This window comes from Rhyacophila brunnea, unplaced genomic scaffold (genome assembly GCF_057557595.1).
Source record: "Rhyacophila brunnea isolate RB1 unplaced genomic scaffold, BYU_Rbru_1.0 scaffold_7, whole genome shotgun sequence".
NCBI classification, from domain to species: domain Eukaryota; kingdom Metazoa; phylum Arthropoda; class Insecta; order Trichoptera; family Rhyacophilidae; genus Rhyacophila; species Rhyacophila brunnea.
Genome location: NW_028233339.1, coordinates 31,514,969 through 31,534,831, shown reverse-complemented (window position 1 = coordinate 31,534,831; position 19,863 = coordinate 31,514,969). Strand labels below are relative to the sequence as shown.

General features: G+C 33.4%; 1 protein-coding gene across 1 annotated transcript in view; it reads left to right on the top strand.

The window, feature by feature from the left end:
* Window positions 1-19,863, top strand: part of Tpst (tyrosylprotein sulfotransferase) — a 588,562-nt gene that overhangs the window by 404,126 nt on the left and 164,573 nt on the right. The window lies entirely within an intron of this gene.

The window sequence follows — 19,863 nt, the reverse complement described above, 5'->3', positions numbered from 1 at the left end:
TGTAGCCAAGTGCGCGTTTGGCATTTCCACCCCTCACAGCGCGGCAGCGCAGGTAAAGCTCGACATTCACCACACCTGAGTACCTGGGCCAAGTGCCGCCAGTGTTCAAGCCTTAATTTATGCCTGGCCATAACGAATTTCAGCAATAAGTTGCACGACGCACCCCTCTGTACGTACTACCCCACTATACTCATTCAACGACACCCCTTAAATATTAAGATTTATAATACTTAACGGTCTGAATAATTCTTCTTCATTATTCTTTCCCGGGGCGTACCGGAAACGCATAATAATGACAAATTAAATTCATTTTTGTCACCTTTTTCCTGAAGTAAATTGCTATGAAATGAAAATTTATGACCACACTTCACTCAGCAAGTTGTGACCAATAACAATAACATAATGACAATGCCTCTACCACGCTTATAATAGATAAACATCTATATTTTATGTTATAACCAAAAAAAATGACTAGAAGTAGAAGTAGTCGTATGCGTTATTTCAGTTGACATTTTAATTTTTTAAACAAGCGAGTGAAGTATGGTTAAGTTGTTAAACTCCATTAATGTTAAGATCGCTCAGTTGCCATTCTGATTTTCGCACATATGTAATGGCGGCCATTTTTGTCGTTTGTGATTACCTACTTACTCAAATGCAGTTATAAACAATTTTACACGATTTCTCGACTAAATAATAAGTACTACTCATCGTGACGGATTGTCTTTTTATACGCCCTGCAAATTGGCTAATAAATCTCATATCAATAGTGTGAAGTTATCTGCAAATGAACTTGCAATGCGGTCACTTATAACTAACTTAATTACTTGACCAGTGGTTCTTTTTTGATTCAATTTACATTTAGACTCCATCTCTATAGAAGGTGTTTCCAACATCTTTAGTTATAAGCTACATCTCTATACCCATACATACTTAGATTTAATATGTATACAAAGCTATATCAGATTTTATGTGTCACTGTTTTAGTGACGCCTTAAAGTTGATTCTTCTTCTTATTATGCCATCCCCTAGCGGAGGTCGGCCACCATGAAGGCGATCTTGTATTTGTCGTCTGCTACCCGGAACAGTTCGGTGGAGCTGCACTCGTACCAATCACGGAGGTTCTTAAGCCACGAAATGCGGCGCCGTCCTCTGCTACGCTTCCCATTGATTTTTCCTTGAATGACAAGTTGGGGAATGCTGTATTTTTGTCCTCTCATAATGTGGCCGAGGTATTGTAGTTTCCTGGTTTTGACACTACGTAGAACTTCTCGGTCCTTCCCCATTCGATTGAGAACTTCAACATTTGTCACCCGGTCAGTCCAAGAAATTTGAGGATGCGTCTATACAGCCACATCTCGAAAGCTTCAAGTCTCCGTGACATCTCTTGGTTTAGCGTCCATACTTCCATACCATAGAAAAGAATTGAGAGCACATAACAACGTACCATACGCAGTCTCAGACCTAGGTTAAGATCTCGATTGCTAAGGAGGCGTCTCATTTTGAGAAAGGCGCTCCTTGCGATCTCAATGCTAGTTTTTATTTCCTGAGACTGGTCCCATTTCTCATTGACCCATGTACCTAAATATTTATAATGGGTCACACGTTCGATTGGTTCGCTGTTAATGACAAAATTTGTGTTAGTGTCTGGTGTCGCTGTTTTTGATACTAGTAATAGTTTTGTTTTCTTGAGGTTCATTTTTAAACCATAAGTATTACTGACCTCATTAACCTTTTTTACCAGTTGATGTAAACTCTTTAAACTATCAGCAATTAGCACAGTATCATCGGCATATCGTATATTGTTAATATGTTTGCCATTAACCATAATATCCACCGATTCACCTTGTAAGGCTTCCTTGAAAATAGCTTCCGAGTACATATTAAATAGCAAAGGTGACAATATACAACCCTGTCTTACACCGCGACGAATTTTTACCTCTCCACTGATTTCGTTTTCAATCTTTATATTCGCAGTTTGATTCCAATATAAGTTAGCTATCAGTTGAATGTCTCTTGCATCGATGCCTTTCTCCTGTAAGAGTTCGAGAAGTTTAGGATGTCTAACAGTATCGAATGCTTTCTCGTAATCGATGAAACACATATAAACATCAACATTAACATCTAGGCATCTTTGCACTAGAACATTCAAGCTGAAGAGTGCTTCGCGAGTGCTCAAACCACTTCTGAAGCCAAATTGTGTGTCATCCATGTCTTCTTCGCATTGTCGAAAAATCCTATTATGGATGATTTTTAATAAGACTTTTAACATGTGGCTCATCAAACTTATTGTTCAAAGTTGAATAGTTGAATAGAAATCAAAGTTGATAAGGTTCTTAAAAAGCTTTTTTTTTAATTTCATTGCTAAGTTGATATTACAATTACAAATCGTATTCATGTAGTTATATGACAAAATAAAAATTAAATTTTACTAAGCTAATACCGGGAATGGGAATGTAGAAATTGCTGTTGCTTGACTCTGCGTGCTTGGAAGAATAAAGGGTTCTTCGTTCACTGCTGACTAGTCGTTTACTACATCTCGGTCAGTGCTAAAGACACGCCTGGCATGTAGCAATTAGCATGATAATTAAATGTGGTAATTAACTGGTCAGCAGTGAAAGTATATGTATCTAATGGCCGGGCCAGGCGTATTCTTAGCACGAAATCTGTTAACCTAATTCGCTACCATTTTTTTCGCGCTAAAGTACGCATTCCTAGTTTTAATAACAACATGTAATACAATCGTTTTGTTACTTCAATCAATATATAGATATGTCTTGTATCTCGTGTGAAAATCAAAATTTACTTACTTATATTTAATTTCCTGGAATCAGTGGTTTTAACTAAAGTAAAAACAAACCCTGTATATTATGTACAAGTATGCAAACTATATAATATTATCATTTCAACTGAAACAACAAAAGACTTTCTATCGTTAAGTTATATTCGATGAAAATATATGCGTACGTTTATTAATTATTTTCTCATTTACATACCGGTAAGTAGGTAAATTTCCTTTATTCTATCGCATTATTGATGTTCCAAAAAGTTTAAACGAAGTATGAAGGTAATGAAAATAATTTTATGACTTAAGGGCATACTTCATTGGCAATATAACCTAATGAACATCAAACTTAACAAAGGTCCGTTTGACCGAGCCATTAAATCTATTATGTAAGTCTTTGGCGTGACTTTATTACTTTACTTGCCGTAATTTACCTCCACAGCTTTTGTGGGACTTCAGAATTTTTCAGTATTGTGTTTCGCTCAACGCTGGAAATTTATTTTCTTCCGTACCAAATAAAATACGGACTGTTTCTTTTCAAGCTACCCACGTAATCTTTGGAATCGTTTTATCGGGGAGATTTAGTGGGTTAAAAAAACATTAATTTATAGCGCACGAAAAATAATCTCTTTAAGGACATGCTCGTCGAAGGTCAAAATTGAGTTTTTATTGTATTTTCAAACCATGATCCTGGACACTCCTTAAACGTTGTAGATAATCTATTTATATAATTTTGAAGCCTTATTATCCTTTATAGTTATTTTACACATTTGATGACTGCATGAAAATGATATTGACGCGCGTGTTTGAACATGTACCGTTTAAAAAAAAATAAAAAAAAATTCGGTTAGGTACATGTTCAAACACGCGCGTTAACATAATTTTACTCCCTACTTTAATTATAGTTTGTCATTTTATGGCTACGGCCGTATGTTGTAGCTTAACCACTAGGGAATGACAAAAGAAATGGCGTATTTCAAAAAAACACTACCTTATTCTTAGGTCAATAATTATTATAAAGCAATCATTATTCATAAGATGTTTATCACACTTGAATAGTCAAAGACATAGCTTATAATAAGTATCTTTAGAATCATCTTCAAATGTGTTAATCTTGCCGATTTTTTGAATAATAAAATGCCTAATTCTTGTCAAATTTGGGATCACAGAGATTATCAATATAATTTTTTATCGTGAATATTTTACAAAAATTATCTCGTAATAAATTATGCTAATGGTTTTATAAATGCGTTTAAAAATTAATAAATGTAAAAAATCTTAACACCACTACACAGTTATGTACCGAAATATGACTATATTCTAAAACATTAGAGCGAAAGGTTTAAAAGAATACTATTTTATGTAACAAAAATACTTTATGCAGTCATCAAATGTTTAAAATAACTATACAGGATAATAAGGCTTCAAAATTATATAAATAGATTATCTACAACGTTTAAGGAGTGTCCAGGATCATGGTTTGAAAATACAATAAAAACTCAATTTTGACCTTCGACGAGCATGTCCCCCCTTAAGATGTTTAAAAAAAACTGTAAGTCTGAAAGAAACTCAACAAAAAAGGATTGACTTCTAGACATCAAAAGCTTATCGAAAAGCTTGTAGATGTCTTGATTAGTGAATCCAATCCCGAGCCAATATCTTATCCCGGGATTTCGGGATTACGATTTGACGATCCCGGGATCGGCATTTTTTTCAATAGTTAATATACAATTTCTATATATGTATACAAATAACGTTGATAAAATCGGTCAAAAATAAATTTTGTATAATTTATACTATTTAAGACATTTATTGTTAATATTGTGTACGTTCAATCTTGGAAATACATAGGTTTAATGGAATAAATAATATTATAATAAGTATGAATAATAATGTGAAAGTAAAACAGTTTTATTTATTTATGAAAAGATGACAAATACAAGTTCAATTAAAATTACAAAAATGACAAATGCATTAAAATACATGGTGGAATCACTTTGTTAAAGTGCGAAGCATTGTTTTTTCCAATCTTTCTCATTTTTATTAATTTATGTGAAAAAATAAAATGAATTGGCAACACAAACACATGAGTAATAAATCAAACTTCATTCAAACTCAGTTTATTTCTAATGTTTTTGTATGTTATTAAAAGTATTTTTTCTGTTATATTTTCGTTTTTATTTTATTTTCCATAAAAATTGATAAAAAAAACTCAATCCCGAAAGTTTCGGGATTATGTTTACCAATCCCGGGATTCATAGGTATCGAAAATAGTTCGGGATCCCGGGATTGGAATCCCTAGTCATGATTATAGCGACGTTACCAGATACAATCCTCGCAGATTGCACCAAAGGTCTTTTGCATGACTCATACATGAAGTTTTTTTTAAAACCCACTAAGATGTATTTGAACACAATAATTCTTTCATATTAGGATTTATTTGTAAATAATTCCCTTGAATGAGAGGCTTTTCATCTGTATAGTGCAAGTTCCTAGTATAATTATTTACCATAGACTCGTAGATGCTGTACTACGGCCGTCATATTGGATAATGGTGGACATTTTTAGTCGTAAGTATCTCATTAACGGTTAAAAATAACGAAAAAAATCTTCCACTAATTAAAAAACATCATAATAAGCATATATTTAATAAGAATATTTTTTATTGTATCTGCCACGGTTAGGAAAAACAGATCTTTAATTTCAATATTTAAATAGTTTTTTGAATTTACTTGATAACTAGCTTAACTTATTATTAGGATTTGATAAGACATATTTTCGCCAATTTAATAAGTCTCCTTCGTTTGGTGCCGACCAAATCGAAGGACACCTCTCTATTCTGGGTGGGTCGTATCAGATCACCAACTACTTGGACATTCCCTAACCACAAGGTATCGTAGCCAAGAAAATATTCTTCTGCCTTTTGACTCTGCTAAATCATACTTTTCATTGCGGAAAATACGACCGAAGTATGCATCCCTTCTACGCGTTTTATTTGTTTGTCTTAAACCCTTTTCATCAATTATGTGATCAGTCCAGGAAATCCTCATTATACGCCTATTCAATTAGTGCACAAGAATCACAATAAATGGCAGGGAGAGCCGTTTTTTGTGTATCACTTTTCGACTCATAAATAAACTTTATTGATTAATACTAAATCCTATATTGTTTTGTTTTAATTAATATTTTCTTGCCTTGGCTATGTGGGTTTTTACCTTATCACGAAAAGGTTCTTCAGGTGCACACTCTCGCAATATTACGAGTATGTACTATATTTTGTTTAATTCGTTGCGGATATCAAATGCTCCATCTGCAGCGGGAATACCATGGAACTCAGAAATAATGGCAACTGAAATACCTAACGGGTGTGGAGAAACAGGCAACCGATCTCGAGTGTGAAAGAATATTGCATAAACTTAAATACGTGTTATGAATACTCTTGTATTTCGTTCTTACAATTGATATCGTTTTATGCACACACTATTGCACGTCTGTAATGTGTAGTTCATTTTTGTATGACACTCACACGTTCAAAACCATGCGTCAAAATGTTGTATATTGGGTATCGGAATTATATTTATTAATTTGTTCTGTGGGGAATATTTATTCAGTATTAACTCTTTCTATAACGCGTATAACGCAACACTATCTATTATATTCGTTTTAATCCACGTTCAAAAACAATTCCTTTGCCAAGCATAGCCACTTACTTTGTCTGTGGTATTCCCTTAAATGTAACTATAGTACCCTCGTCGGATATTGTGAGAATTTCTCGAGCGTTATGCCGCAAGCACTGTGGTTGAACCGCACCGGCTAAGCGTTGTGCTATCTGAAACTACTCGTCGATATCGAATTATTACCAGTAAAGTAATATCCCATAACATACACGCTGCTATTGCATTAGATGCATTTGATCGAGCAATTATCGCACATAACTATATTCAATTCTATCGATTACACAGGTAATACCTATTATATTATATTTCGTATGTAGTACATTAATGACTTATAAATAGCACTAGTTATTACTAATTCAAAATAGCCGAATTATGGCGAACGTCTAATGACTGAAACAAAACTAAATACTGGTTCGTTTACTGGTGAAATTTTCAGAAGTTATTTCAGTCATTCAAAAAATATATCAAAAGTTTGCATCGAAATATTGAAGAAATAAAAGTGGCAATCGGATGTTTTTTCATACCTACACTATCGTAATAATATTTAACTATTACTTACGATTTACTTAAAAAGTTAGATCTACTTTATACATCAATTATTATTGCACATTTCGGGACTATTTCCGCTACATACAATTTAAATATTATGCCGCAAAACATCTGTTCAATAATTGTGTCAGATTCGTTAGTCGGGCGATGCCTCGCAAAGCGGAATGGCATTATTTCCATGCCACTTATTTTCTGACAGTCGGTTTGTAATTATTTTAATTACGAAATTACTAAAACATAACTTAAATACTCCTTGTTTACACTCGAAAAAGAACAAACCTAATGAATATTCCCGCCAGTATTGCCATCTTTTTCTATGCTGATTATAGGACAACGGTGGAAAAGTAGAGTATTCGTGAAAAAACTATAGTGCAGGAACATTCTTCGTCTTCAATACTGCAAAATTATAGCATTTTGACATAATTGGCGTCAAATTATAGTATTTTAGCCCAGCATAACAATAAAAATAGAAACACCCCATAAATTTCACTGATTTCATACCGTAGATGAAAAATCAAGTGTTAAAAAATCCTACAATTTCATGTATTTTTCCAAGCGTACGTTTACATCGCCGGACCACTTCGTGACTAATGTAGCAACGTTAACTATTCATTCATAGTATAAGATATCTTAGACTAATATTTTTACACTAGCTGATTTTAAATAGATACTCGATTAATTTTGCCACTGTTTTAATTCACTACGTTCCGCTTACTTATATGTAAACTCAGTCAAGAATATTAACACCCCAGCCCGACATTATGCATGAATTTCGTCGAGTCAAGACTTTAAACTCAGCAATACTGCTTATGATGTAGAAACTTTGTGCGGAAAATTATACTGAAATCGCAAAACCTTCAACTGAATGAATACAACTGCGCTCCTTCGCCGAATACCTACTTGTACACCTCCATGTCTTTTATATTTTTGGATACCACAGTGTGTAAATAATGTCTATATAGGTAGAAACGTCCTAACTCTATGAAAATTTGTCCCTTCCTATAGTCGGAATGATGCAGGAATTAGAATTTGCCGACGACAACGCGTTGACTTAGACCAGGACATACGCTTGCATAAAAATGGCATCATTATTTTATTTTTTGTTATCATTAATTCAAGATTCGTCATTAATAAGAAAGCTAATTGATTAGTTGTTCCTCGCTATTGGTACATGATAAACTTGAGATGCCGATACAGTTTTGATCCAGAAGAGGGCATGTATTTGAAAGGTTCATACAAATTCATTCTAAACATCATGATATGAAACCACCTCACGTGAGTGCACATAAAATGCGAGTAACCTACGTGTTTCTGGAAATTGAACTAAGCATGCGTTATTAAACTAAAAGTTTGAAGAATCAACTTTGTAATGTTATAATAATGTATCGGTATGTTAAAATAATGACATTGTAGAAACTTCTAAACGTAATCTAGATTTTGTAGAAAAATTCGTATCGAATATTAAAATGAGTACTACCTACTTTAGTTAACTATATAGCTGAGACTTTGCAATAATTACCCTTATTGTAATGTAGATAACGTCCATTTTTCAAAACTAAACATTAGCACGATAGTACGACAATGCCATAAAGACATTAATGCAAATTTACAATAACGACCCTTATTCTAATGCAGGTAGAATTCATTTTTCAATCTATATTTATTATTTATTTATCCTGTACAAAAGAATGTGTGTAATTTCTATCCATATTTATATGCACCATTAATTTGTACTATAATTTTTTATTACTCGTAAATTTTACGTAGGCTGTATTTACCCCAATATATTTATTAGTTTTAATGCAAAATAACCTTGAGTATACGTTGTTTTTCTTTTCAAAAATACAATATTGTTTTACACTTTTTTGCAATATTTATTATAGTCTACATCTAGCACTGTGATCAGGGCATGATTTTCAATTGCGCAAAAACGGCTATAGCCCCAGGGCTAACGAATTGTTGGGGACCGAAAATAAATTTTAAAAAAATCATGAACAAAATCGAGACTTTTAGATGATGGGAGCCCAATTCCAATTGCATAGTATGCAAACGTACCTACTACAAAAGTACATTTACAAACGTTTAGATCGCTTTAAGAACTTTTTGCTATATGCAATATTGTAGACCTTAAATGAATTGCCAATAATAAAGGTAATTTACCACATTGGGATGAAATAAAATTAATTTACACTAAATCAATGAAAAAATCAATTAATTTCACGTCCTGCAATGTCAATAAAATTTAAAATATTAAAAATAATGTGCATAATTATAGATTATTTATAAAGTACGTTTCAATATGTTGTTTTTTGGCCCCCGATATTGAACAAAGCTCTTCAAAACGTAAATCCGCACATAAAAACAATGCAAACTGGGTTGCATTCTGGGTGAGGCTGAAACAAGGTTAAATTCGGAGTATGGTGAAATGTGAGATAAACTTAAAGGTGTGTTATTTGTAATAAATTCATCAATATCATAATATTATTATGCATTAAAGTTTGTCATGTAGGTAAACGAAATACGCATTTACTATTGGTAATATTTGGGAGTGTTTATACTTTCCGGAGGCTTTGTATTTTTTATGTTTTATGACCTAGCCATTAAGTCATAAAAGGAATATCGCTTCAATTGTGTGGTATATGGCTACCGCTCTTTTATTTATTAATCTGTTCTATGGTCGCGACCCTTTTATTCTTCACGCGCTGCGTCCATTAGTAAGTCAATGCGGCGAAGCCTGTATTTTCAGAGGGCAAACTTTCCACATCTCCCCGACGTCTTGTTTCGTATTTCTTCGCACAAGTATTTAAACACGCCTACTTAACATTATTATTATTTGCCCTCGCGCCGGTTGTTTTGCGACTCCCAGCGTTAAATAAGCTTACTCGTTGTATTTTCGACTCTACAAATTGTTAAACAGGAAACTTAACGATAGCAATATACATATTATATATAAGAAACCATCCTTGTTATTTTGGTACCTTATCCGTTAAAGGACGTTGGCGATGATATTGGCCATCATTTCCCTATATCTAGCTGCTCCGATCTGGGATGGAGTGCTGGGTTTAAACCAATGTCTGAGATTCTTGAGTCAGGAAGTTCCTACTGAAGATGATCTTCCCTTGAATCATAAGATGCAGAAGATGATAATGCCGCATGGTATGGCTAAAGTATGCTAACTCCATGCCCGATCCAAAGCCTCCACAAAGTGGAGCTTGTATTAACATTTTTTACGAGAAATTGATATTGGCTACTTACTTAACCTAATAATTCATATTCTGGGTTAAAACACACATTGAAAAACAACATGTGAATTTGCAAGAGCCAGGATTTGAACCGCTCAGTCATCGTGGGCTTAACAGTATAATAATATTTGACTTACTTACTTCATCCTGTTACATTCCAGTTTTGGAACACAGGGCAAGCACAAGGTCGCGTCGCATTTAAAGTACCGCGATAATGCGGTAAGACATGGTATCCGATGATGATTGTTTGAATCCCGCGTCTACCAAAAATCCTGACATTTTCTCAATGTCTATTTGTTTTAGAGCAAAAGGTAAATGATTTTTGTTAATCTTATCTTAAGACGGTACTTCAGTGAAACGGTAAATAGTTTTCAACTATAGGTGCGATGAAATTTCGGACTGGCTGGCAGTCGGAGAGTGAAATTCGAGCTGTGAACACGTCAATTTGTTTTGTGATGGCGACGGGGGAATTAATTCTTAAATCGTGTAAAGATTACTAAAAAACGTTACCCATTTACTTGAAAAAGAAAACATCTCAATGAATATATTATCATTATTATTGTTATTAGTAATAGAACAATTAACGTAACATTACATGGATGCATGTTGACTTTTTATGACAAATTATGTTTTGTACAGCACGCGTCATTTGCACAATCTTAGCGTCGCGTAGTCACGATCGTTGTAGACCGTGCCCCAGCTGAAGTATAGCCTTAACAACCACAACCATATGAGCGAAAATGGCAATGTACCTTACCTGAAATTTTATACAAAATTATTTTGTTTATTGAATTATTTATTAATGGTTGTAATTAGACCAAACAGTTCGTTTAATTTACACTGAAATTACATAGACACATTCTTAAGTATTTAATTCCTGTAAAGGTGGTTTGAATTAACATTTTTAATTTAAACACATCTTACCACTTTTATGTGCAGAAAATTATGTATTAAGCCCGTTTTGTAACCTTTTTGGTACAACTTAAATAATTTAATGCATTTTACAATGATAAACTTGCGCCTAAAAATGTCAATAAAACAGCCAAAACAAAGACTGCCTCTTAAACAATTATATGAAGCGAAAAGACTTATACACACTTACTCAGTGATTACTGTAATATAAAATATCTAGAATAGATAGAATATGCGGCAATTTGTCATACTATATTCATATTCATGCTAAAAAAATCAGAAAAAACTGAATATTTTTTAGATAATTTAAATATATTTTTGTGTAGAAACTTCAGAATCGTTTTATATGTCCAAAGTGAAACGTTAAATATTATCATAATATAGATTTTTGCTTTGAATTTGTGTCCCATTCGTTGTTTTTTTTTTTGTAATATGTATGTTTCTGTTGTACTACTAAAAACTACGTAAATTTACGAAGATCATTACCACAATTCGGCTATAACTACAATCGTCATTTTCCTGTCTGTCGCAGTTTCTTTGGACTACCTTAGTCTCGAGGACACTGTCTCTCTCTTTACACACAATCTAACGATCTCAGTGTAGTTATCCTGTTTTTCTTTTTCATTTAATTTTGTTGGGGGATTCTGTAGTCGGTATCACTCTGGAGACATGGCCTGCCCCACGGAATCGTCGCACATTTATATGTGAACTATATTGTAAACGAAGTTTAGTAGGTATTAAAGCAGCGTCATTCGCATTTTCCGTAATTTGTTTTAATTTCGCGTACTAACATCTCTCTTTAGTCTCATTCCCGTTAATGAGACATACTTTAGCCGGTGCAATGCTTTTGCATTCGTTCCCTTTGTATTTTGTGTGCGGTTTCACGTGTGCGTCATGCATTTTTCATTGCGGCTGTTAAAAAAAGAATTAATAATACTCGTTAGTCGTTACCATGACTACCGACATACTATTTATCAAACAAACACTTTTTATGCCACAACACCGGATATAACTTAAATTTCAAAAATAGTTAACGTACTCGTATGGCGGCGGAAACCTTCACCACAATAACGTAACAATTTCATTTTTGATTCCATTTTGTCCTGGATTGGATGTTCTCATCATCGGCTATCATTTGGTAGCAGTTTTGGTCGTATGTTTGGTAGTATCACATAGCAAAAATTATAATCTACCTAAATCATAATAAAATCTACAAATTTATTTATTAGTCAATAGCAAATGTTACGATTTGTCACGCCTTTACAGAATTTAAAGATAAAAACGGCATCCTTTACTACAGCAACTATTCAGAGATAATACACTTATAATTAAAAACTTTGGAAACTCGTTAACTTAATTTTTAAAAGGGTTATCAAATATTGTATTATTTGCGTGAATTTTCGGCTTTACTCTGGTAACTGGAATGGGTTAGAACAATCCGATATATTGCAATATATTGTTAAACTACGGTTACTTTTTAAAATAGGGTAGGAAACAAGAAACACAAAATCAATATTGAACCGGTCACTGTCTAGTAGGTAATTACTATGTCACTAGTGTCATTTGTTGCAAATGATAAATAATGGACCAAAAATTACGACTAAAAGCAAGACTCCGCCCATACGTTTGTGTATTTAGAATTTCGCACGAGTCAATGTTGTTGTCACTGATAATGAAATATTTAGACATTATGGGGTAGCTCAGAATACCTTTACATGGGTTTACATGGGTAATTAGGGGGACGCCAAATTTAAAGATATTTAATATATTTTTTTAAATGATATAAGTATCTCTGTACTTATATATTTACATTTCACAGGATTTTGTCAGAATTCAGAACAATACATCGTCCACTACATGATTTATGAAGATTTTCTTGTTATATCTAACCGTGCAAGAGATAGTTATCTCTGGTACCCAATATTTGATTGGAAATTCTTTTCAATATAGTATAGTAATTTGAAAAAATCTCAAACCAGCAGTTTAAAACATCTTATTGTTTCTGCTGATTCAGTTGACACGATATAGTTACAATTTTTAAGTTTTGCACATTCGTATTTTTTGTTTTTATAAGCAATTCATTTAATATTTCTGGGACATAAAAATGAATAAAACTTACCTCTTTCATTTTAAACAAACGTATGTAGCACCCCTTGTGAGGAGCGGGGCGGGTTATGATCATATATCGTTTTTCCGAGACGCTAAATCGTTACGGGCTGGCCCTGACCAAACTAACTAATATTTACAGCATTAAGTAAATCTTAAAACTATATTAACTGCTTATTCTGTCAAATTTATTATTTATTTTAATGTTAAATTATAAAATTACTCGTACTTTTAGGGTTAAAATATAGTGGTTGGTATCTCTTTCGTATGTCAAAACCGCTAGCTCGCATCGTTCTTGCATAACATTCTCGATTTATGTTCGCCTCCCCTTCTTTCTAATTAGCAGAATGGCTGCTCATTGCATATTGTTGAGTAGTGATATACCATATTACGTATATTTTATCATATTTTTGCAAAGTTGCTGAAATACATTAACACAGTTAAATCTGGACGGTAATAAGGTTAGTTGTATTATAATATGTATTTTTTATCGAATGATAATACTTCCGACAATACATTGATTTTATTGGGTTAGTTACTAGTTTTCTCGTGTTCTAATTATTAATTTATTTGGTAGAATATTGAGATTGTGGATAATTTGTGACAGATCGGAATGATGTAAACGTATGGTATCGGATAGAAAACACGATTTTAAAATTATGATTTATGCCGAAATTCCTGTGAAATTCAGTCGATTCAATTTGAAGAAATTTTGGGAGTGTATAAAATCGAAATGAATGCGTTAAAATATCAACGAAGTGGTGTTTAGATAAGAAATTTGTGTGTAAGCATATTATTATTATGGACAATAATTATATTGTTTCTAACTAACGATTACTTACTGTATTTGATACTGATTTGACTGCTTATCTATCTACAGTAATTATCACGATATCTTCATCCACAATTGTCCATAGTTACGTGTGTACTATAACGATAATGTTTTCGTTCCGGAACAAGTCGACCATGGTTTGCATTTGAAATAGCCATTATATTCATAACAAATTAAGTTTCACTGACGAGGGGTGGAGGTAGGCTGTTAAGATTCGACATGCTTTGTGCACACTAAACTTTATCAGTCATACTTATTTGTTTTCATTGAACTAAGAATACAATTTGCAGATGATTCTGGTCAGTTTTAAAATTTAACTAAACCCTGCCTAAGCCAAATCATAATAATGTATGTATGCTATGGGCGATCCGACAAAAATAATTCACACTTTGTCAGACATTTATTTCCGTTGAATTAAGAATAAGTTCATACTATAGATCAGTGCTCCGCAACCGGTGTGCCGTGAGACGATGCTAGGTGTGCCGCGGCGCATTGTGTCAAAAATGCAAATAATTTTGTATAGTATACAATACTTACTTAATGGCCAAATTTGCGTGCATGGCTGGTAATATATTTGAGCACCCGAATAAAATAATAAAAAAAATGCAAGATCAGAATGAAAATATATTGATATGCTTCACTACCATAGGGATATTAAATAAATTCACTACCATCGAAAACAAGCAATGAATTTTGGGTCCGGCCCAAAAACTTATAACTTTGCTGCAAAAGAAATTTCATCATTACTTTCATACAATCAATACGACTGGATTCTAAACCCTTTTGCAACCAATGACGCAAATTCTATAGAAGCACTATAATTATATTCGTGAAGAATTTTGTTCGAATTGAGGAACGACGTGACGCTAAAAATTAATTTCGCCGATGTTCCATTGGGTATTTTCTGGATTTCGGTTAATAAAGAATATCCTCGGATTTCCGACAAGGCTATCGCAGTTCAGCTCCCATTTTATACGACATATACCTATGTGAGCAACTTTTTTCAACTTAAGCTATAATTAAAAATGATAAACAGTCATAATATACGGGTGATAATAACTTCGGGTTTCTCTTTCGTCAGAGCTCTAGTCTGGGGGGCGTGGCAGATCAACCAGATAAGTGAGATAAACACAAATTACAAATTTTCTCTAATGGTTAAAAAAAAGTCGCCTGCGGCGCTATTTTACTACACTGATACTAATATTTTTAAATATGCGATTGGGGAGTGTTTGTATTACTAAATAAAAAAAATAGCTAAACATATAATAAATAGCATTCATTTTACCTCAAACACCATTTGAAAAACACTACCCACTTTCGAGTATCACACTGTCTTTAACCTTAGCGATAGGTAGGGGCCCGCTTCAACATCTGGGGTGCATATTTTGATGTATAAATTGTTTTACCTGTGGTGTGCCGCGGAATTCTGGGAATACCTTTGGTGTGCCATGGGTGAGAAAAGGTTGCGGAGCACTGCTATAGATGGTGTCTTTTTAAATTCATTAAGCCTTGCCCAAACCAAACCATAATCTATAAAAAATAATAATCTATCTACAATTTATCTAAAATTGTTTATGGTTTAATGGCATAATTTTAAATATTTTATTGATAAACGACTATTATCTACCATGGCTTTGATTAGGCAGGGTTTAACTGAATTTTAAAAACTAACAAACACTAACTACACATTGTAGTTTCAGTTCAATGAAACCAAACACGTTTGACTGACAAAGCTTAGTGTGCATTATTTATGTCAGATCTTAACAGGCTACCTCCACCCTTCGCCACTGTCAAGTTTTAGGATTTATCTTGATAATACTTAGTATACCGCAGCAGCATAGGAAGGACAAGCACAAGGTCGCGCGACTTCCTTAGGTTCATCGTTAGACCACCCTCCACGTAACCTTGCAATTTGGAATAGATTTTTTTTTAATTATTTGATGAAATCAGCCAATCAGGCGCCTGGAATTTACTAATGCACTAATACGCATTATTTATTACACGAAAATCTTGTCACTGTGTACAGTTGCAAAGTTACATGGAGGATACTATACGTCACGCGCCTCCCACTATGTGACATGTGATTTTGTAGCACCTCTACGGGGGTGAAGGAGAGTCGACCATGGCAACAGAATCCTCGAGTTTTCCAGAACACGTGCCCGAGCCACGTGAAGCACTTCTTCGTGATTACGTCAATCACCAAGTTCTGACGTGTCCGCTCACAAATTCAAGTGTATGTAACGCGATCCTACCTAAGTGACCCTAAGATTTGGCGGACACATCGATTTTAAATCTTACCAATATCTATCTGTACATTCATTTTAATGAATAGAATCGATTGATTGGGTGAAACTTAAATTGTTTTGAAAGGCTTACAACTTTTGATAGCTGGTGATAACAGTGTGGAGTTTAGTACAAATTAATCTGAAATTCAAAACACAAAACGTGTTATTATTATTCTGGACGTTGCTTACTTTTAGAATCAACATGTCGTAGTTTTTTTTTAACTTAATTTAATGCAATGTTTTCTATTGTCATGCATCTTTAGTCTCTTCCAATATTCTTAATACCTGACAATGAAGTGATATTTAATATCAACTATTTATACTCAGTTTAAAATCATAGGTTATGAGCTTTCGGAGTGGATGGAAACGATTTTATATGAGGAATGATTGTAAATAATCGGTTATTTGTTGGTTTTTTACACTGAATCAAACACACGTTTGTAGCTTTTTTCAGACACGGGATCGATTCCACACACATGACTTCATGGATATGCTCTGCCACTTATGTTACCGTGTGACAATACTCAACTTTCGCAAAAAAATATATTTACGACCACGTTTATCAGTGATGGGGGGAGAAAATAAAATTATGATCTTTCATCTGATTGCATTTAACGTGTTAGTCATTAATTGGGTAGGTAGGTCAATAAAATTGGAAATCTTTAACACAATTATAAATAATATTTTCGAGCTCATTTTTTGAGACAATACTCTCAGTACACGCCAACGTTCGCAAAAAAAATATTTAAGACCATGTTTATCAGTGATAGGAGGAGAAAACAAATCTATGTCTGCTTGCATTTAACGTGTTAGTCATTAGGCAGGTAGGTCAAAAAATAGTAAATCTTCAGCACAATACAAACTATTTTTTTAGAATTCATTTGATTAATAAGTTTCACGATTTGAAACTCAGCATGATATTTAATGAATGTTCAAAATTAGTATTCAATTCATTTCTTTCGTCAGATCCTTTGACATTCGACGCTCGCTTCCCGCAGCATTCACTGCGAAAGGAGTGGTTTCCTCTTTGCCCGAAATGCACTCAGAGTTTTAAATGTTATTTTTCCCTCCGAGATTAGTTTATCCAACTTTGAATTGGAGCTCGCTCGCAAAGGGGACAATTATCTCGCGGCTGGTTTCAAACCAAAACTCAAAGAGTTTTCTGAGACGATAGATGGAGCTCTTGTTTGTGGTTTTCAATGGTAATTGGCATGGAATCTACTAGTAGCTTACTATCTTACATTTATTCGGATCTGTGAGAGCGTTGACACTTCGGAATAAGTCTTCAAATGACTTCCGGGTGACTTTTCATCAATTTTAAGTTTTTTCTTACAATATATGTATTTAGGATCCATAGATTACTACCACATTGTGGAGGACAAAATTTACACAGTGCCACGTAAATTATCCTAATTAATGAACCAAAAAAATTGTGTACAATCCTATCGCTCCAGTCATTTTAAAAAAATCGTGTTAATTTGATAGCGCTTTTGTCGTCATTTCGATTTATTCACAACCGCAAGAATATTCGCTTAGCACAGATGTTAAACAAAATTGACATATTCAAAGATATAAAATTTTCTCGCAACCCCATACATTTCCGGAACTTTGAATCCTTCTGTCAAAAATCATTCCGTAAGTTCTCAGAATGTTTTAAATTATGTTTTACATTTCTATACTATTTTATAAAAAGGTCTAAATGTCTGTATATGACGTGTTTTATTTTACTTGGAGACGTAACGTAAACCTTATTATTATGCTGAATTATGATAGATGAACATTCTTCTTGATTGTATTAAAAGCCATTACTTAGAATTTGTCGCAATTAATACTTTGGACGCGGAAGACGCACACGGTGCGTAATGACCAGGCGGCCGATCGATGTAATTAACGTGCATTTTAAAGGGGGCAATTAAAATCTCATTATCTATTCAGCAGCGAAAGCGTTAAGTATGGCGCCTTTAGCATAGTGGTCTATGTGCATGGGTGCGAAACCCGAGAGGTGCGGGATCGATTTCTGCGGGGTGGGGTAGATTTTTCTATTAGTTATAATATTTTTTCTAAGTGTTTTCAAAATTATGTATGTTCAATAATTAGAATGTTACATTTTTAAATCTTGTGAATTATTCATTGAATAAAAAAATAGTTATTTAATAATTCTTCAAATAGTATTGTCGCAGCTGCCGAAACTATAATGCGACTTATATCATATGGCGGCCTCTATTCTACCATCACCACGAGAGGTGCCCTGGTTTGTAGAGTCTTCTTTGACGAGGAATGAGCTTAAGTTAATACTGAGGCTAAGAACAGCGCACACAATGGGCAAAAGATTTGATGTCCTCATGGGAAGAAGCGAATCGCAACTCTACGATGAATGTCATGTTTTAGATGACATTGTACATATAGCACTACAATGCCCTCAATATGAACTTTACAGAGTACAGTTGCGAATTGCGGATATCTATGAGAATGTCGACGAATTGAAAGGTGTCCTGGCGGTGGGTAAGACGGAAGAGCTAGGCAAAATTGTAAAGTTATTTAACAGAATAGGAGTGAGGACCTGATTGACGGATCACCTTATAGAAGAGAAGGGGCGATATGACAGCGAGTCGCAGTCAAAGCCTCGGTAAAATCACAACAAAAAAAAATATATTATTGTCGGTGACGAAGACTCCATACTATGTGATTATTTAAACCTACTAAGCCTACCTACTAAGCCTACCTCCTTGAGAAAAATAATACATTTAAAATGTTAGAAATACTAATTGATCCATCTGTTTCTATGTATATTTTAACTTATTTTAATTTAGAATTTACCCACATATAAATAGACTGTATATGAGTTTATAGAATATTCTACTAAAATACGCAATCAAAAGTTTTTTGTATGTAGTTTTGTATGTATTTGACCTTGAAATATTTGTTTTGTCTGGTTCTCTTTATGAAACGATTCATGCTTGTAATGACTACGACTATAATATTATATATGACAATGTTATTATATGCGCACTATATCTTTTTTATTATATGTATTATAAAAAATGTAATATTTTATGTTCAGTAAATATGGTTGTCCTAGCACTTTTTTCAGTGGCCTATCACAGCCTACCTTATTTCAACAAGCATCCTTCACTCCTGGTCCATATTACATGTCATCACCTTTTAATATAAGCAGCCATTAAAAAAACGACACTATTTTGTCTTTTTTCACAATCTTAGATTTTTACTTTTCAATTGAAAACAAAATTGTCTGGTTTATTTTAGTATTTATGTACTAATATTGGCTTTTTCTAAGTTTTAATAGTATAGAAAATTAATGCTTCTCAGTATCATTTAATCGTTCAATAAATATAAATTAATCATTAATAATTGAACTTTCATCCATAATAATTTTATTATTATGCCATGGATGAAAATTATTTTACAAATTTAAATTTTTTTTTTTGAGTTTGTTTCAGGTAAGTAATTCATCAATTAA